This window comes from Pogona vitticeps, chromosome 4 (genome assembly GCF_051106095.1).
Source record: "Pogona vitticeps strain Pit_001003342236 chromosome 4, PviZW2.1, whole genome shotgun sequence".
In the NCBI taxonomy this organism is placed as follows: domain Eukaryota; kingdom Metazoa; phylum Chordata; class Lepidosauria; order Squamata; family Agamidae; genus Pogona; species Pogona vitticeps.
The window spans coordinates 103,888,260-103,909,750 of NC_135786.1; the positions used below are offsets into that span (position 1 = coordinate 103,888,260).

General features: G+C 38.2%; 1 protein-coding gene across 4 annotated transcripts in view; it reads left to right on the forward strand.

Annotated features, from left to right (window-relative positions):
- Positions 1 to 21,491, forward strand: part of DENND1B (DENN domain containing 1B) — a 217,211-nt gene that overhangs the window by 116,244 nt on the left and 79,476 nt on the right. The gene's annotated exons all lie outside the window — the stretch shown is intronic.

A 21,491-nucleotide genomic window follows, 5' to 3' on the forward strand; every position in this document is an offset into this window, starting at 1 on the left:
GTATACTCACTGCTTTACTTTATAGCCAAGTGCCATTTCTTCAATGTTGTCAGTTGAAAAGATATACTAAAATATTTATGAAATGTGAGGAGGGTACTCACTTCTGTGATATACTGTACCATCTAATTTCACTGATGAAAAAGGCACAGAATTATATTTTCTTGATGTTTAAAAGCACTCTGAATGTTAAATTTAAATATCATTCAAATGTTTCATGCTCCAGCACCAAATCACTGCTGTAAAGTGTGCAATATGCTTCATACATGATGGTGTTCATTCAGACATCACCATGTGTTGGGGTGCAACAATTCCTTTCATTTTCCATCTTCCAGCTGACCTTCAGTAGCCAGGGTATGATGTAGGGTACATCCTGCAGTAAATTAGCATTACAAAGACAATGTTTTGTGTTAAATTCTTTTCCATCAATAGCCCTGAAGTTATTTGAGTAGTACCAGGTGCTATATATCATTTGAAATCAACACCCCACCCCCCACCCCACCCACAGACTTAGGGTCTAAAAAAGACACAAAAGGAAAAGAGATATAAAGGAAATTTAGGGCAGTGTTAGTGCTCTGGTCAGAAAGATATTTTTAGTTCTGTTTGTTTAGAGAGAAATAAGAATTTAAATTTCCACTTATTTCATGTGAGAGTAGAAATGTTTAAAAAGTTTTCTCCCTGCTGGGCAAAGTTATGAACATTTTTATTTTTGTTTTACATTTCAGGACCCACCCACCCTCCATATTTGGAGAAATTTACATAGTGCAAGAAAAAAAAAGTATTTTGCTCAAAATGCAAAAGTGTCCCTTCTTTCTTTCTTTCTTTCTTTCTTTCTTTCTTTCTTTCTTTCTTTCTTTCTTTCTTTCTTTCTTTCTTTCTTTCTTTCTTTCTTTCTTTCTTTCTTTCTTTCTTTCTTTCTTTCTTTCTTTCTTTCTTTCTTTCTTTCTTTCTTTCTTTCTTTCTCTTATGTTGCTGCTGACAAAAAAGCTGATTTTTTTTCCACGCAAGAGTGAAAAAACTCACAGTGGTGCCAGGTTTTGTTTTGTTTTGTTTTTTTGGTGGGAGGGAGGAATGAGGTGTCTCAATGTGTTAAGAAACCATTTTTACTGAAGACAAAAAAGTGAGTACATATGAGTACTTATTCCTTAGTGAACAATATAATGCTACAAAGTGACATCTTGAAGGTGTATTTAACGTTTTTCTCTTTAAAACATTTTCAAAGATTCTGCTATTGAACAATGTTTTAAAGCCATTAACTAAATCAGAGATATAACTATGTAAGACAAGTGTAAGAAATCCTAATCCTAAACCATGATTTATTACAAATACCAGCCTCTGCTGCTGAGATTTGCTTTTGCTCACTGGCAGTGATGCTACTCAGTCTGTTACTTTCACATTGTCTTTTCCATCCTACTGCCTCCATGTGTCTTTTTCCTCACTTGTTGTTCTTCATGGCTTTTTGTGCTTTTTGTTCAAACATTTATCTCCTGTTAGCATGTCAGCTTTGCACACCTTCAGAACCTCTTTTAGAAAACCTCCCCACCTTTTAAATCTCCATGCTACATTCTTAACTTTATCTTGCAGATATGTTTCTGCTCTCCATATCTTAGTTCTGTGTGTTCATTCTGCATGGAGCGATTAGGTGAACAGAGTTTGTGAGACTGCTGCTAGATAATTCAGAATGAAAATTAGGGGGCCTAGAAAATCTGTTTCTGTCACACAGCATTGCCTCATCACTTTTATCTTATAAATGTGCATGCTGTTGTCTCGTTACTCATTGTATTGCATTTTGCAGCAGTTGATTGTTTAGAGTTGCAAGTGTCTTTATTTTGACAGACATCTGGTTTCTCACCTGAAAAGGAATGGAAATAAACTGCCTATAAAGAAGTGTAATCAGATCAAGAGAACCCTTTCTCCATATTATATACACAACTCTTGTGTACACCCAAGAGACATTATGGGTGCTTTTTCCTTGCAGTTGGGATAAATGAGTCTTCCAGTCCAGTATGTCTTGTTGCTGATGATGTATCTTTGCAAAGGAGTAGTAACATTTTACCCGGTCCATTCACAAGCATAGTGAAGCAGGGGCCATCCCTGTGAGTGTTGTGCCTTGACAAATTACAAGCATAACTGCAGAATTTGGTGCCAAGTCATCATGGCAGTATGTGTAGCTGAGGTAATTGGTACACTCCCTGTTTGGTAACCCAAAAGTGCATGACTTATGGCTGGTTGGAGTGCACAGTGATTACCTCTAATAATTTCCTTACTGATAAGGAAATTGCTTTGTGTATATATTGCTGATGGCAGTATTTATTCTTTGTTAATTGGACTGAAAGTCTAAAAAATTCCATGCTTGATCTGGACCAGGTTACAGGTTAGCCGCCTAGAGTGGTCATAACGACCAGATAGGCGGGAAATAAATAAATAAATAAATAAATAAATAAATAAATAAAGAAAGAAAGAAAGAAAGAAAGAAAGAAAGAAAGAAAGAAAGAAAGAAAGAAAATGATATTGTGTAAATTCCAGTTTGTTACAAAATCACATATTTTTGGAAATGTTTCTCAACGTTATGGACTCTGCTAGATTTGACCACGACTTGTACTAAACATCACTCCAACATTTTCTGATCAGCAAGCCATTTCAGCTCATTCCACATTATATTTTTATTTATTTTGGTGTCTTCTTTATGTGTAGTTTTTCCTTTCCTGGAGTTGCTGTTTAAAAATGTAAATTGTATCATAGTTACCCTTAACTTTTGCTAGTGGTAAAGAGGATTAGGGCACACTTGCCAAGAGTTCCTCTTGTGCCTTAAACCTGAGTTAAGGTATAGATTTCAGAGGATTGCTTATGTTGTAAAATATTTCAGAACTATTTGCCACATAAACTAGTGCTGTAGCATGTTACTCTGACTGGTATACAGCCAAAAAACCAAGCAGCAGAGAATCTGTTGGTTTTTTCATGCCAGTGTTGAGTTGTCACTAGTCAATAAGTCATAGCTTTTGTAATTCATCGTATGGCAGTCACATGAGTTTATGTGCAATGAAGGATAGAAGCAGTGACTTGTTATCTAGCACCATTTTGACACTACAGTTTATGCCATTGCATTTATGCCAGGGTTACTTACCCATAAAATTCTGGCCTGTGTATATGTGCCTGTATACATATATGCCAATGCACCCTCTAATTTTCTGCTCTGCTGTGCGGGGCTCTGCCTCTCTCTCTTTCTCAGTTTTGACCCACGTGTGCATGCCCAGCTTTGTGGGAACCTTGATATATGCACATGTATCTATGCATGTGCACATACTCATGCAAAAAGCATAATGAGGATTTTTTAAATTTATAAATAATATAAATATATGAGAACCTAATGCAGCAACCCTGTGACAGTTGCAGCAGGCAAGATGATACAGGTTGTGGAAGAGGAGGAAATGACTGAAAAATATTGCAGCAGAGGAGCTGGCCCAGAAAAATGCTTTCAGAAATAAGGACTGGTTCAGAAGTTAATGTTTGTGTATTCTTCCCTCAGGGCATGTGGAAATTCAGTGCAGATTGTTCACATGCATGTGTTATTTTTATATTGTATAAGGTTAGAAGAAAATTTAGATGTATATGCTTTTCAAAAATTCAACAACTTTACACCAGAAGTATGTACACCAAATGTATGAGTGGGACCTGTATGTAACCTTTCCATCAGATCAAAGCTGGAATTCCATGCAAGATTCTGTACACTTCTTTCCTGCAGAGAAGTTGCCAGTTATGTTTCATCATATATATGTTAGTGATGTTATGCATTGGAATGTAAATAGACCTATTTTCTCCTCTTTCCCATTGAACTGTTCACTCTGGCTGTCCTAACTTGATATAAATCTGGAACTAGGAGTATATGTGCAGTGTGTTTTGGTTTAGTGTCAAAAGCACCAGAAAGCAGCAGTGCTAGAAAATCTGGGCAATCTTCCAAATGTATTCCCTTAGCATAAGATCAGAAAGTACAAACTGAGCAAGGAAACCATGTTTTGGTTCATGACACAGGTGATGCTTGGTTTGTTCTGCATATCCTAGTTCCGCTCAGTGGACTTCAGCACTCTGTCTCTTTGACATGTGGGTATTTTTAGAAATGTGGTGATTCAGAATTAAAATGAACTTAGATACTTTTTCTGTATATCTTTCCCTCTCTTTGCTTGTGCACACACAAACACAAAGAAAGACAGAGGCAAATAGGCCATTCCCCAAGATGCAGTCTCTCCATTCACCCTATTTATCTGATTGCCATGCCACTGTACTCTCTTGTGTTTTCATTCTGTACAACTGGGTATGTTCAAAAGCCACTTGCTGCCCTTTTCTCTGGGAAGTAAGACATATTGTTTGAGATAGTTATTCACTGGGACTTTAATTCAGTTATTATTTAGTGTGTTCAATTTATGTGAGGAAGTTAATTCGGTTTTATATTTTGTTTTTCTATCCTACGTTTGTAAGAGGATTTCAAGCTACTATCCCTACCAATGTCCTTTCATTGTGTATCAAGAGTCTACAGTGATTTATCATCTATTTGACCCTAGGCTAAATTCTGGAACCAGTAGCAGTGTATGGAGTTATTACTATCACTTCTTTTTTGGAGACAGGGAGCAATACATCATAAATTTTATTTGTTCAATTTGTTTAAAAGTGTGCATTCCAAACTATTAGCAAGTTTTCAGGATGGTTAACTGTAATAGTTAAAAGACAAAAAGAGAAAATGTTTTAAAAGCTCAAGAAATTTAAAAAACTGATGACATGGTTTTTTAAAATTTTGAATTGATTGAAAATTATTTACCAAATTTGGGCTGCAGTTCTGCCCAAAAAATTCTGTTAGTGCAGACTCAATGCACTCAGTAGATGTTTATGTGATCAACTTTCCTTTTCTTTCTTTCTCCAAACCTTTATTGGCATAAATACAGCTGGGATTACTAACAATAAACACAACGGGTTATAATTTGGAAGATAATTTAAGAATCTCAAGCAGAAAAATAGCGACAGCTTCAGTGATACGGGAGGAAGAATCATTCAGAAAAATCTCAGGGGTGTTCGGCAGGGAAGATAACCAGGGTTCTAGTAGTGCCTTACGAATGGAAAAATGAACTGAGCAGAAAAACAATATATGGTCAAGTGTATCCGGAACCAAATGGCAGAACAGGCATAATCGATCCTCTTTAGGAATATTTGCAAATCGACCGGTATGGTTCGCTGAGGGAAAAATGTTAAATCGGGCTAACATAAATGCTCTTCTTAACCTGGGGTTGATAAGTGAGGAAAAATAATTTGGATGATAACCAAGTGAAGGGAAAAGACCAAAAGAAAGCGGGGAACAGGTAGGATTCAGTTTGGCTGCAAGAACCTCAAACTCATGCTGCCAGAGTTTAGATTTAATAAGAGCATGATCAACTTTCCCTTGGAAATCTTTGAGATTTTAAAGTAATTAACCATATCTGTACTCTGCCAGGTAATTTTGCCTTCTCCCATGTTAAGAGTTTTCTCTAAATAATTATCTGGCTTGTGTGCCTTCATTTTGCTTTTAGTTGAACTGTGATTAGAAACACTCTTCCAAGGACTCTGGAATAGTTTGCTTGGAATGTTTCTCACTTTGACTGTATAAGATTTAAAATGATGTGACTGCAGCACTTCATGTTGCAGGCACAAGAATTCTGTTATTATATTTGTTGCTTGGAATACATTAGTGTGCGGGAAGGACAAGGGGTTAAGAGAAACTTCGAATGTCCAAAATTGCTACTGGCTTGCCAGAAGGTCATAGATGGATAATAAGTCAGAGTCAGTAAAACAGAGCACATCACACCAGCAGGAGGACATGGAGATCAAAACATGATTCTGCCATAAGTCTATCCCATCAGTTATACATGTACCACGGATGGACAGCCATTGACTTAATAAAAAGTACCTTAATAAGGAGAACCTTGTTCAGTCATATATCTGCAAAGATGCTCAGTCATCCAGGTGAGGTTATCTGGAAGTTGAGTAATGTCAACTGGAATTGTTTCTTATTACGGTGAAACATTTCACTATTCACCCAAGTAGTTTCTTCAGTCTGAGGAGAGTTGATAGAAGACCCATGATACATCCTCCGCATTGGTTTCACTTCCCCCTGGTCTCAATAGGCTTGTTAGATGGAGGATAGTTAGATGGAGAATAGAGTGAGTTCAGTCATGCAACTTTCAACACAATTACCCAGCAAATAAGTTATACCTCCAATCATTTTATTTATGTAGTTTGACAAGGTACATATTCTGAGCAGAATGCTTCCATCAGTGGAACTGGGATGCAGGGGAATAATCTCTTCCCCACTGCTTTCAGTCAGCTAGGATGCCCTCTGGAGCCAGTTTTTAGACAGTTTTGGGAGCCAAAAGAATATTGTGTCACATTGGTGCTGTTAGTTTCAGGTCCATAAATAAGAAAGGATTTAAAAAAAATCCAGTAAGTATCATAAATTAGTCAAAGATATATTGGCATGTTCAGGAATCCATTTAAACTACTTTAATGGAATTAAGAATAATGTCATCTTTTGTTGAGAACTATTTGGAAAACAATTAGAATGATTAGGAAGAAGCGTATGTGATTTTGAGCCAAGCCATAGGCATATATTTATATCCTTGCAGATGACTTTATCTGCAAACTTACAAATGTTTAGTTTTCAGGTAATCTTTCTGAAATCAATTAAATTTTCTGTGCCAAGATTATAAAGTTGTTACCTATATTCTGCATGAATTCTTACATAAATCTGCTGAGAGTATGTGAACACAATGTTTTTGGTATGTCAACTGCTATAAGAAATATCTCAAATTGCTCACCCAATTATATGAATATGAAGAGGTTTACCAAGATCTTTGAAAGTATGCTTTATAAAATCATTTGTGCCCAAAAAATAGCAATTTATTTGTAAGAGCTTGCCAAGGACACAGTAACATAATTGGCACTGAAGCTGTAGTCAGTTGTAGTTGATCATATTAAGAATTGACACATCATCTTTCTACCTTTTTAATTGATTAATTTGTTAGAGTTCTTTATTGATGTAAGATAAATGCCCAATTATATTGCACCATTAATGAACATGGAACATTTCACTAGATGTTAACTGGAATGAAAGTAGTGGTCAAAATTCTGTTACCTTATAGGATCAGATAAGGCCTATTGTGCAAGCAGTTTTAGTTCATCAGCAGCTGGCCTATTGGACTCCCCTGCATCCAATTGTTGAATAAACAATCACATACCTGGTCATACACCCAAGTGTGCAACAGATAGAAAGCCAGAGGAGATTGGTGCAACTACCCTTCTTTACATTTATTTACAGTGTTGCTCATGCACTGTAAAATCAGGAGCCTACCATCCCTAAACCTTCTCTGTGTGCTTTTTGTCTAAAACCTCTCAATATTTATTGATATTAGTGGCATTATCAGGCAACGTTTCTGAAGATCTGTGAAAGTGTATTCCTTCTACACTTTCTGCACTCTAATTCTAAAACTGCATGGGAGAATTAGGTACCTGGACAGGTCCTGAGTTCAGGCTGCTTTTTGTCCATCATCTACACTACAGAAACATAACTTTAAGTCTTTGGGACTAGAGATGAGGGTATTTGTATATGAATACGAATACCCCCACACAGCCGGATGTAAGGGCCGGACTGTCTGCTCACACGTCCGCTGATGCCGCCAGCTCCACTCTTCCTTCCAATCACTCCAGAGCTCACATTCAACTATCCACTCCTGGCAGAAGGGGGGAAGACGAGTCTCCCTGCCAGACTGATGAGTGGATAGCCAACCACGAGCTCCAGAGCGATTGGAAGGGAGAGTGGAGCTGGCGGCGGCAGCAGATGTATGAGTGGATGGTCTGGCCCCAGGGAGCTGGGCCTTCATTACATCCAGCTGTGCAGGAGTATTCATATGTGTCTAGTTGAGACATTTTGAAAGTGTGTGCCGAGCACATGCAGTGAGAACAGTGCACTAGCCCTATCCTGTTTCATCACTTATTTCACATGAATGTGTGGTCTGAACATGGGTAGGCTACTCGGTGCAGGTGAAATTATCTTGGTGCCAAGTCACTGCATATGTACAATCATATCGCACTTTCTCTAGCATTAGGCTGCAGCAGAATGTCTTGTCAAGTTAGGGTGGAATCCGATAAAAACATTTTCATTCAAAACATGACAGCCTTGCAGAAGACACTGAACAATGACATCAAATGCTTTTGACAACTATAATAATATCAACAATGGCAGCCTCTGTGTTTTGTGCTAAGATTAGTCCCCCAAGGTCTGTTTTTCTCAGTACCATTTTCCTATACGATGTCTAGCAGCATTTGTCTCCTGGCATGCTTGTTTTAGCTGTTTTTTTTCCTTTCCTTTTTTTAAGAAGAATTGCCACATTGTAGATCTCAGCCAAATCCCAGAATGCTAACAAATAGGATTTATTCAGCAATTGTATTCATCTGTTTTAGAAACAGCCAATTGACACCTGCCATGTCAACTCATGATTTTTCAAAGGTGATGAGAGAGGAGTTTCTAGAGACAAATACAAAAATGGAAGCATTTTAGATGAGAGATGGAGACACAAGGTGCACTTTACTGAAAAATTCACTTCAAAAGCCATACAGTGATCTGATAATTTTGAGAAGTGTTTTTTTTTGTACCTCAAAGGCTGATATGTTGAAAGCATGCTTAACTCATAAACAGCTGTAATTTTAGAATTAATGATTTGAGTCAAAATTCTAAAATGTGGATCTGGAAAACTTTGCATTATAATTTTTTTGCCTTTAGGAGATACCAAACAGGTTTCTGAAAGTACAGAAGCATTTAAGAAAAAATCCAGCAATGTTTTTTTGTTTTAGGAGGAGGGTGAGACAGATTACAAATACAACACTAAAGATTAATTGTGCTCAGTCACCAATGATAGATACCAGATTGGAAAGGACCATAATAGAAGAGGACGGGGCATATTCTGGAAATAAATATCATATTCTGGTAGAAAATTTGATTAGCTAGACCAATTGTAAGAGGACACCATATTGCAGCATTGTATTGCTGTTCCCTGATATACAGAAATAATTCCTGTGTACATGTTTTGGGACAGTATACATATATGCCCTGTTTCCCTGAAAATAAGACCTAACCTGAAAATAAGCCCTGGTAGGATTTTTCAGGATGCTCGTAATATAAGCCCTTCCCCCCAAAATAAGCCCTAGTTAGGTAAAACCCCACCCTCCACCATTGTGCAGCAACCAGAAGATGACATGACTGCATTTGAATAAATGTATATTGTTGTATACTGAGCCTCATGGTGCAGTGGTTAAACCGCTGTGCTGCAGCCAAAACTGTGCTCATGACCTGGGGCTCAATCCCAGGTAGCTGGCTCAAGGTTGACTCAGCCTTCTATCCCTCCGAGGTTGGTAAAATGAGTACCCAGCTCGCTGGGGAGGGGGCAATGTGTAACCTGCATAATTAACTTGTAAACCGCCCAGAGAGTGCTTGAAGCACTATGGGGCGGTATATAAGCAGCACACTTTGCTTTGCTTTGTACATGAAAAAAATAAAACATCCCCTGAAAATGAGCCCTAATGCTTTTTTTGGAGCAAAAATTAATATAAGACCCTGTCTTATTTTCGGAGAAACAGGGTACTGTATATTGTTTCTACGTGCACCTGACTACTTCTAAGCAGCCAGTCCACTTCTTAAAAGCACTTGTGCTGTCCTTCAAAAAGTGTGGGCTTTGTTTTTTTACACTGATGCATGATTGGTTGTATCTTTTCCACTTGCATATTTCCTGTTACTTCTGTGTGTGGCAGATGATTCAGAATTGTGTGATGCATGAAGCCCATATATATTGACACAAGCTCAGTTCAAGTACATTTTCACCTTTAAAAAAATGTACTTGAAAAATGTACTCCGAAAAAAGAGAGTCATCAACACTGTTGTGTACATAGTTGAGAAAGATGCATGCAGATACCTGCTCTTCCCCCATAGAAAAGGATTCCATTGGCATTTATTTATTTATTTATTTATTTATTTATTTATTTATTTATTTATTTATTTATTTATTTATTTATTTATTTATTTAATTTATATCCCGCCTATCTGGTCGGTTAAGACCACTCTAGGCGGCTATATAATATAGCCTTCTGAAACATCCATTAGTGGTCTCTGATTGCCGTAGTCTTTGCCTTGCCCAAAACTTCAGCCTGTAGTACTAGTGAAATCATGATCACCTGGTGAGAAAGAAGGCTGTAGATTGCTCCCTGATTCCTTATCGCCGTCATGCCAAATAAAATGGGAAGTGGGTAAAATAGGTTGTTGCATTGCTTATCATGGCAAATTGAATGTGAACAACTGATATACTGTATGGAAATCTGAAATCTATGAAATAGCAACGTAGAGTTGAGAGAGTAGATTCGGATATTTTCCTAGACTAGGGTGCTGAGAAGCAGGACAGATTTTATTTATTTAAAATATTTTTACTCTGCCTTTCTCCTTTAAAAGAACTCAAGGTGGCTTACATAATTAAAAAGATGGTACTCAGTACTTAAAAGCAAAAACAGTAAATATACAGTGGTGCCTCGCTTGACAACATTAATCCATTCCAGCGAAATCGCTGTAGAGCGAAAACATTGTAAAGCGAAATAAAAAAGGCCATTGACATACATTGAAACCCGTTCAGTGCGTTCCAATGGGCTGAAAACTCACCGTCCAGTGAAGATCCTCCATAGGGGCAGCCATTTTCAGTGCCTGTGCAGTGAGGAATCCATCCCTGAGCACAGTGGGGGGCCATTTTCTTCAGCCGGTGGCCATTTTGAAGCCCGACAATCAGCTTTTTTTGATTGTCATAAAGCAAAAATCATTGCAAAGTAGAAAAACCCCATTCAAACCATCGTTTTGCGATTGCAAAAACCTCACCGTCAAGCGGATTTGTTGTTAAACAGGGTAATCATAAAGAGGGGCATGACTGTACAAATATTTAAAAAGAATTAAGCAAGTATTATATCAGAATGGTTTTTAAAAAGCAATACTATATAGGCATCCTTCAGTCTCAAGAGACTATGGTAACATGCTCTGAATTGAGGAGTGTCCTCTCCAGAGCATGAAGCCTGGGTAAAGTAATATGGAGGATAAGCTGTTACCCAAGCAGCAGATCCCCCCCTCTCCACATTGTTGAAATGGTCCAATGGAAAGGCAAGAGCCAATACAACTGGTTCCAGCAACGTCGCAGGAGTTGGCAGAATGACATGAGCTGCCTTCGGGACTCCAGCTCCAGATTTTGCCTCGAGGTTAATTCCTGAAGCCTTTTCCATGAGTGGATATAGCCACAAGGCAGTGGAGGTTTGAAATCGGAGTTTCCCTTCTAGATGGGCTGCCTTCCATGGCTGACGAGCCCCACCTACCCGGCAAAGCAATACTAAAAACACATTTAAAAGCAACAAAGCACAATAATCCATTTTAAAACCCCTCTCAGACAGCCAGTCAGGAGAGCCTGCTTGAAGAGAAATTGCTTCACATGCTTGCAAAGGCAGGGCCAGATTGGCTTTCCCTGGGAGGAAGTTCCAGAGTCTGGGAGCAGTGACAGAGAAGGCCCTGTCACACTTGTTTAGTGTGCCTTTGAGGGAGGTGGAATTAAGAGAAAGGCCTCTTCTGATGACCTTAACACCTGGGCAGCTCATAAAGGGAGATGCAGTCCTTGAGATAGCTTGGACCCAAGCCATTCAGGGCTTTATAGGTCAAAACCAGCACTTTGAATTGTTCCCAGAAACAGACTGGCAGTGGAGCTGCTGTAACAGCAGTTATGTGATCCCTGTAAAAAGCACCTGGTAACAATCTGGCTGCAGCATTTTGGACCTGCTGAAGTTTTCAGTCACTTTCCAATAGCAGTTCCATGTTCAGTGTGTTACAGTAACCCAGCTGGGATGTAACGAAGACAGTGGTTCTCAAACTGAGGTCCCCAGTTATTCTTGGACTCTACTTCCCAGAAACCTTCATGACTTGCTGTGCTGGCCAGGATTTCTGGGAGTAGCAGCCCAATAACATCTGGGGACCCAAGTTACTAAGACATATGTCACAGTAGCCAGATCAGACATCTCCAGGAATGAGAGCAGTTGGCACACTAGTTTTAACTGTGCAAGTGCACTCCTGGGCACTGCTGAAACTTGGACATACTGGGATGAATCTAAGATCACCCCCAAGCTGCCAACCTGTGTTTTCAGAGGGAGTGCAGCCCCATCCTGCCCAGGCTACATCCCTATTCCTTGATCTGCCTTTTGCCTCACCAGGAGCACCTCCATCTTGCCTGGATTATGTTTCAATTCATCAGTTCAGTTTACTGACATCAGACACAGATAGAAATGTATGAGGATATCTCACAGCATGGCCTTTTCCTCCCTTTTTCCTTTTATTGGCAGGGTGGGGAGAAGAGGTGATTAAAATTTTATGTATGTTGATCATCTGAAAGGTATACCTTAAGATTCTCAATAGGTGTGTAACATCATTCACTCTTTTGGGCCTTTAATAAACTTCAGAATTATACCCTGGCATAAAATTATTCTTTATGTATGTCTGTGAACTATTAAAGTGAGCAACATGGCTTGATAATTTTCCTGCAAGTTTTCTGCTTTTTCCTATGTTTGGGCCCAGCCACAGTTTGGCACAGATGATTTTCGTGGTACCTTCTGATAAATGAAGCCTGGTCTTTTGAATTCTGGACTCTTGCCCATACCACCAAGTTCCTACACATTGACGTATCTACCCATATGCTATAGCTGAAACAGAAGATCCGTTCCAACACATTACCTTTTCCTCTTCTCTCTGTCATGGTTTACTAGTTTTAGAACCATAAGTATGTGGCTTGTTTTATTTTAATACTTTCAGAAGGAAATAAGGGGGGAAAAGGCACTACGGTTATATAATTATGCCACTAAATTGCACATGGCATTGCATTTCAAATGCTGAACCATAGAATAGTGAGGGAGAATGAAAGGGGGCCAAGGAAAAAGTAATAGTTACTGTTCAACCTTGCAAATCATGAATGATATAGTAATGGTTTTAGTGAACTTTTCAAATGTTTAAAATTCTGTTACATTAAGTTTTGCAATTTTATATCAGTGGAGAAACTAGAATATAGATAAAGTTGAAATCAATTTTTTAAAATGGCATTTAAATTTAAGGCCCAACCTAGTACTTAAATGTTTTTATGATTATGAATGCTGTTTACTTTGATTGTGATGTTTTATTTTCATTTTATGATATTTTATGATTTTGTAAGCCGCCCCGAATAGATGCTGTCTAGGGGGGCCGGAGTATAAACCGAATGAATGAATAAAAATAAATAAATAAATAAATACTCATTTAAATGTTACCTAGTAGTAATATTTTATTCATAGTATAAATTACCTTGCTTTACAGTTTTATACCTATTGCTCTAAAAACAACACTGATGTTTTCATTTAAAGTATACATTCTAAAAATGGATAAATGCAACACTAAATTAAAATTTCAACTTATTTCTCCCTTCTTTTCTATGTCTTTTACATCAGTAACCCTTGCCATAAATAGCTGTTTTATTATTTTCAGGCATTACAAATACCTCTTAATGAGCTTCCTATACTTTTCCTTTGGAATGTTCCATTGACTGGCTGATTCAATTTGTGCTGCCACTATTAGATAGACCATTTTTCATTATACTCTCTTCAGACTTCACAGTAATTAAGAAAAATGTATAGTTTATAGTAGAAATCCCACTATTTCTAGTGTTATTCTAATATGCTTGCTATACCAGCAACTAATTTCAGTAATCCTTAATGCTATTATAATCTCATTGCATATACATGTCATTCGGTTTGGATGCAATACACAGTCAACATGATCCTCAAATAGTCTTATTATAATTTGATTGATCTGTCTTGGGTAGCATCTCATTTATATGAATTGTCATAATGATTTTCATTTAAATTGGTTGAGACAGAGTACCACAGTTCATTCTGTAACATGTCCTTCCATTTTCCTGTGATAAATCCTTATTATAATTACAGTTCTTTAAAACTTGAAACCAGCTAAAGCTTTTCCCCTTTCAGTTCATTAGATATCAATAAATTATATACTTTTGACAGAAGACCCTTAGTTGATCTGAGATCTATTAACAGATCTTCAAAACCATTGAGGCCTCCCATTAACACTAAAATATCCTGTGAGGAAGGTAGGGTACGAAATGTCTGATTTCAAAGTACTGTATTGAAATCCAAGGCTTACCTTAAATTTCGTACGATTGGCTTCATTTGCTGCATTTATAAAGATTACAACACTATTCTATTTCACTAAGTCCCAAGTGTTTTCAAATCGTAGTAACTTTAGAAGTTTCCTCTTTTGGGGATGATTGTGTCCTCTGCACCTTAGCTCTCTTTAGTTCATCCTGCAGTCTTCACTGTGCTTGTTTAGAGTGCAGGGATTGCATGTTCCTCTCTCTTTCTTCTCACTTAACAAATAATTCTGCCAGAATATTAGTATATTAGTGAGAGATGCTCTTGTGGAGTTTTTGTTTTTCAGAAAGGAGCATTTAATTGACCAGAACCTGTCTGTAGTCTGAAATGTTAACTCTCCAGATGCAGGTTTATCACTACAAGTTCCATGCACTGGAGTTTCATGCAGAAATATCACTGCCCCATAAAGTCTTTTAGAAACACACAATTTGTGGCAGGGATTAAAAAAACAATAATGAATGCTCAAATTCTATAATTCAGTTGTGTAAATAATTCTTCACAGCCTACTCCAGCTTAATTTGCTTCAGTTCCCTGCATGCTCCTCCTGCTAGCAGCACTCCACAACCACATGGAAGTATCTCTTTCCCTTTAACTTTCTAGAAGAAAGGAAGCAATCCTCACAGTACATAAAACAGGATCACAAATTGTGTTGGTGGAAAATGGTTCTTAGTCTCATTTTCCAGTTCTTAAAAAAAAAAAAAAAACAGTTGCCTGGAGGCAATTTTTACTCACTAAAAATGTTTAAGAAAGTGACCAGTTACATATCTGTTGTATTCGTCACAAAACTGCTCGACACATGCGTATCATAGATCAGATGGCATGGCCTGGTCACATGTACTCTAAAGCAGTGTTCCCCAACCTTGGGCCTCCAGATGTTCTTGGACTACAACTCCCAGAAGCTTTCACCACCACCTCTGCTGGCCAGGATTTCTGGGAGTTGAAGGCCAAGAACATCTGGAGGCCCAAGGTTGAGGAACACTGCTCTAAAGAAATGTTTAGTAAATCTGCTTTTCTTACCCTTCAAAGCAGCTTACAGGACTACAAAATAACAGTAGAATGCCATAACTGGGCTACCTGAAGGGCTGTATCTCCCCATATGAATCTTCTCGGCACTTAAGATAGTCAGAGGAGACTCTCCTCTGTCCCACTGCCAGTGCAGAGATGGCTGATGGGGACACGAGACTGGGCCTCCTCTGTGGCAGCTCCCCAGTTATGGAATGCTCTCGCTCAGAAGATCATGCTGACCCCCTCCCTTTTTTTTCTTTTGCCAACAGCTGAAGACCCATCTTTTCAGGCAGATTTTTAACAGTCATGGCAGAGTCCCTGAATGCCTTTTTAAAGTTAAGATCATTTTTAATATTTACGCTTTTAATTATTCAGTTGTATGTATTGTAGCATATAGTTTAATTGTTCAAATCAATCAATTAATTAATTCTGACAAAGAAAATATCACAGAATAAATAGCCAGTAAAAAACTGCAGGTCTCAAGTCAAAATCTTCTAGCAGCAACCAATGTGGTATATTCACTTGCACTGTATAAGAGAGTGAGGAGTGCTTGATGTACTTTTTAGGGAGCTGTTTGACTCTTTTTTAAATGAGCTGTGTGAAAGTGTTTTGCAGAAACCAGATTCCTTTAATGTAAGTGGCCCTACAGGCTGCCATGATGCCTACAGTGTATATAAGTTCATGGAAGGTAATATTGTGTAATATATCCTTTATTTTATAAAAAGCCCTAGAATGTGATCCATGAGGAAATAGCAAACCACAGATTAGAGTTTAGAAATACTATAATAGAACTTTCCCTATGGTTATTCAATGTATACAATGTGTTATTGCCTGTGAGGTTGAAAGCATAGTTCTGCTCGTAATAGATTTAGCCCAGGACATACTAACAAGCCCCATTACTTTCAGTGGCCAGAATCATACTGGAAATTTACTACAGTGTACATTTTATTGAATAAACCTCAGCAGCTCATTGCTGCTAATAAATCATTGAGCTGCTGCTTGTATTCCTGATCACAAGCCAGTGTGACAGAGAATGTCTGTGGAAATTTATCAATCAGTGGCAATTTGTCCCTGTAATTTGCACAGCTATACTTAACCCCAGTGTAAATCTTAAATGTGATTCTGGCCAGTGAGCCTATTCTAAGCATATCTAGGTCTGGATCTTCAGAATTAGATATGTAGAACATCAGAGTACGAATATAATGCCATGGAATACATTAATTTATATTGTATGCTTCTATGGGTATGTACAGTGTATTTTTAGTGAGGTAATAAGTATGTGGTTGTTTGTATTTGTGAAGGCTTTCATGGCCAGTATCTAATGGTTGTTGTGGGTTTTTCGGGCTCTTTGGCCGTGTTTTGAAGGTTGTTCTTCCTAACGTTTCGCCAGTCTCTGTGGCCGGCATCTTCAGAGGACAGCACTCTGATCAGATTAAATACCTCACTTATTGAAATCCCTGCTATTCATTGGTTCTGATTTGAGGACACATAGCAACAATATAGAAATAGATGATATGGGTCTGCCATAGAGATGATGGAACAGAGTATTGTATGGAAGAGGGAGGAGTTAGCATTCAGTAATGGATTGTTGTGTGTGGATCCATATGTGTGTAACCCATCTGGGCTCCATATAGCATCTTTATTTTAAATAGCTGTAAACAAAGCAGTGAGTACATCATTTATATGAAGTGCATGGCTACCTGCATCTAAACTCCTGAAGGTTTTAATGTTTAAATTCCCAGTTTGTCTGTATACATCTAGAGTGCTCATTCGACGAGATAGGCAGGGTATAAATACAATCAATCAATCAATCAATCAATCAACCAACCAACCAACCAACCAACCAACCAACCAACCAACCAACCAACCAATCAATCAATCAAAAACCAAAACTACCTGAAAATGCCATGTTATACCATGTATAACAGAGTATCATGAGTTTTAGAGAAACTATACATGGAAATAACTGAAGATCCATCCTATGGAATAAACAATATGGAGGAAGGGAAGCTAAAACATTAAATTGTGTCTGTAGCAGCAAAATTGTAATTAAAACAGCAGTTATAAGTAACAAAGAAAGGATCAGTACAAGTCTAAAACTGCAGGGTGAAACAATTTTTTAAAAGCAGAAATGGGGCAGCTTAGCTGGAATTATGACATCTTTGACTGTGGATGGTATAGCTGTCAAACTTGGGCAGTCTGGTGGTCAACAATGACATTCTGTGTGTCAGTGAACAGAGTCTCTTGATACCCTAACCTGCAGTTCACACATTACCGAAGCTCCAACTGTCGAATGTTCAAGTCCCTTGGTATTGCAGCATCTTCCTGCCTCCCCTGACTGGCTCATGTTTCATTCTTTGGCAATTTGCCCTAATGATATCCCTCAGGAGCTTTCAGACCCTCTTCTTTTCCATATTTAATCCTGTTAGATTAATCTGAATGAAAAGGACTGAGTGCTGCACAAACTCTTAGTCTCTTGTTTCCTCTTGCTTGGTTTTGTTTTTTGTTTTTTAAAAACCTAACGTTTTCTTTCCCTCACTGGTTGCTTGTGATAGAAATGTAATTTTGGTAAAATAATTGGTAAAGTAAAATTCTAAAATGTAAGCCTTTCTCTTTGAGATACACCAGGTCTGCTGTTTCTGTTCATATCTTTCTCAAAGTAAAAGCCTCTTAAAGCCAACGGTAGGAACAGCTAGAGATATTCAGGCTTTCCTGACCAGTCGGAAATGCTGCGGTCCAGGTGGCTCATGCCTTACCCCTTCCATCAGAATAACAGTGATGGGAATCATGGGAGACCCCAAGCATGGTTTCTCAGGGGCGATTTCCCTTTCTTATGATCTCTCAATTTTTGATAGAAGGCACTGCTCCTTTCCTTTTTGTTTGATTGTGCTGCTGACTGGCTGCTGGGCTCCTTTGCTTCCTCAGTTCGAGAAAGCAGTTGCCCATTTGCACATTTGGTTGCATGGCAGACAGTGAGGCAGAAGGAAAAACTGCAGTGTGATTGCCCTCATGCACATGGTTTTTTTATGGTAGAATTTTGGTACTGCATATGTGCTTTTGGAAGACTAGCTTGTTGCCTGAGCAATGTGGAAGGGACCACACTGGCTTTTTTCAGTGCAGCCCACAATTTTGTATGCTGTTTATTTGTGCTACTTCTGCCTTGCTCTACAGTGTATTATTGCCACCTGTCTTTCGTTAGTATAGTTGTCATAATGTCTGTCCTGGATGTAGACCACGCATTAAAGGTGTCACCTCTCAAATCTTTTTTTTAAAAAAACTATTTTCTTTGAAAGTATGAGTGAGCACTCCTGCCATTCAGAACTTGACACCCCTGGCATTATATTTTTCAAAAAAGCAATTGCTACCAAAAGCAAAGCCAAACAAACGCCTTTATGCTCTGTAGGGGAATGGGAGTGCTATTTGTTTGGGTCCTCACGCCCTAGGTATCCCCCACACCCATTCATATTTAAATAATTTAATTTTTTTAAAAAAAATAGTACTAGAAGGTACAAGGGGCCTTTTCAGCTTTTTAAAAAGAGAATGCAATATATTTGGTGCTGAAGGAAGCAGGAATACGCACAGCCCTCCAAGATCCAGGAGTACGTTTGTGTGACCCCCAGAATCCTGAAAATTGCCCTCCTTTGATGGGTAGTTGAAGGAACTCCGAGTGTAACAGTAACCAGCTTCGAGTAGTGTGGTCAACTGCACCTAGTAATTTTGTAATGAGCAATGTAACTAGTAGTTATGATGTTACTATGAAAATAATATAACAGTAGTTACAAATGTTATTTTTTGTAGAATGCAATTTTTTTCCTAGTTATTTTCAAACATTATTTTTAAAGAGTATTTAAAACAAATGTTTTTATATAAAAACGAAACAGGACAGTAAAAGTAAAACAGATGGAGGGTATTAAATCCCAAATGTATTAGATTTCAAGACTCTACTTAAATAGGTGACACCGAAATCTCACTGTTCACTCTGTCCCAACAGATCTTGCCATAGGTTCCCAAGAGACTGCTGAGGAGGTGACAGAGAATCTTTGATTAGCATATATCATAATTTAAACCACGTATCATAAAAACTGTCTTATTCAGAAGATATTTAAATCTGATTTGTCAATTTTTCCATCATTGTGATTGTTGCCATTCATGGATATTCTACTCTTGAAGGAAGATTTGCTATTTGTTGTTAGCGTTTTTGACAGTTTCAAATTCTGCTGCTGAAAAATAAAGGCAAGGAAGTAGTAAAAAAATCTTTGTTCAGTAAAGTTGCATTATTTTCTTGGTAAATGGATACCAAGGCCAATATGGACTCTCATAATTCATTCCACTTCTGCCTCTACTTCTTCCTATAACGTTTAACCACTGTGCCCTCCTACTCCATGTATATATGTTCCCAAATTATCACATTTTCTTCGTTATTAGATTTCTGTTCTAAGGATATTCTAAGAGGCACTTTGACAAGAATTTGTTAGGCTTCATGCCATTTATTTACCAGTCCTAGGTGGCAAGAGAGGTACAGTATTTTTGGAATGCAGTTCAGTGCATTCCAATGGGCTAAATACCTCAGCGTCCAGCAAAGATCCTCCGTAGGGGCGGCCATTTTTGGTCCCTGTAAAGCGAGGAATCCATCCTAAAACACAGCGGGGAGCCATCTTGCACAGCAGTCGGCCATTTTAGAGCCGCCAATCAGCTGTTTAAAAATAGTCATCTAGCGAAAAATTGGTTCCCGAAGCAGGGAACCAATCATCACCAAGTGAAATTTCTCTATTTAAACATCGTTTTGTGATTGCAAAGGTGATTGCAAAAACTTCATCTTCAAGTGGTTTTGTCGTTTAACGAGGTAATTGTTAAGCGAGGCACCACTGTACAGCTGTAGAATGAAAATACAGTTCTAAGCATCTTCCATAGCATTCTTCTGCATTAAATGGGACAGTGACATTGCATAGCTTTCATTGTATTACCCCACTGTAGTGTGCAACTACATTTACAGCTCAGTGATTTAGGCATCTGGCTGTGTGGCCAGAGTTTGGGATTCTCCAGTGTGCCACCCAAAAAGAGCCAGTCTGTATAGTTTTGGGGAGCTGCACAGCATGAGAACTGCATCCAGAAGGAGGAAATTGTAAAGTGCTTTAGAGTACTCTATACCTAGAAGACTCTGGAAAAGGTCATCACACGCTGGGATCAACTTGATGGAACATAATTATTATCCCATCATAAATTGCTCTATTTCTTTTCGGCAGTTTGTTTTCCATTGCTGTGGTTCAGTTGAGAAACTGCCTAAGTGACAAGAATGTTCAGCTTTACATTGGAGTGAGTGCAAAATTTGAAACCTTAATTATTCTTTTAGTTTTAGAAGGGTTAGCCATGTTAGTCTATGGTAGAATATCAAGCCAAAACAATAAACAAGCCAAAAATGTTGTGTCACCTTAAAGGCTAACTACTATATTTTAATGTGAGCTTTTGTGGACAAGTCCACTTCCTTAGACACCTGATTTACTGGACCCTTTAAAGGATTTGTGGAGATGAAAGATGTATGCTTTTCCAATGCAGGACACACATAATAGTGTATGGATTTGTTCCTAATGGGCATAAACTTACTGAGGGAAACCGTGGTTCGAATGGCATTCTTGTTGATGGTTTTCCATTTTTGTTCTACCAGAAAACGTTGGGACTAAGGGGTAGATGGATATCCTGCAAATTGGTAGAATCACTTGTACAATTGCCCTTAACATAGTTGCAGGCAATAGGATTCTGTCCAATGTTTTTTCTGTTTCCATGATTCTTTGCAGTAGTATATAAGCTTCCACAGGATTTTGTTTGGTGTGAATCCCATATTGAGGGCTGAGATGCTTTCTAGGTTAAGGACCTCACGGACCTTCAGTCTTATGCATTTGTTTTAGTTGAGATAGAAAGTTGCAGGACATGATGTTTTCATTGCTTCAGCCTCTCCAAGATAACTTGCTTCCTTAGTAAGGCTTAGTAAGGGAAAAGCACTTTTGACATCTCTTCTAAGCAGCTTTTTTATGATATACCCGCACCTGAAGTGCCAGGTGTGGTGACATCTGAAGTTTGGCCTTCGTATTATGTAAATAAATTTCTCTTGCCAGATGACATTCCTGTGAAAGCTAGAATCCTTGCTCTCAAACCTAAGGAACTTTGATGTCCAATAAATAAACAAGTGTTCAAGCAAATCCTATGGTAAAAAAAATTCC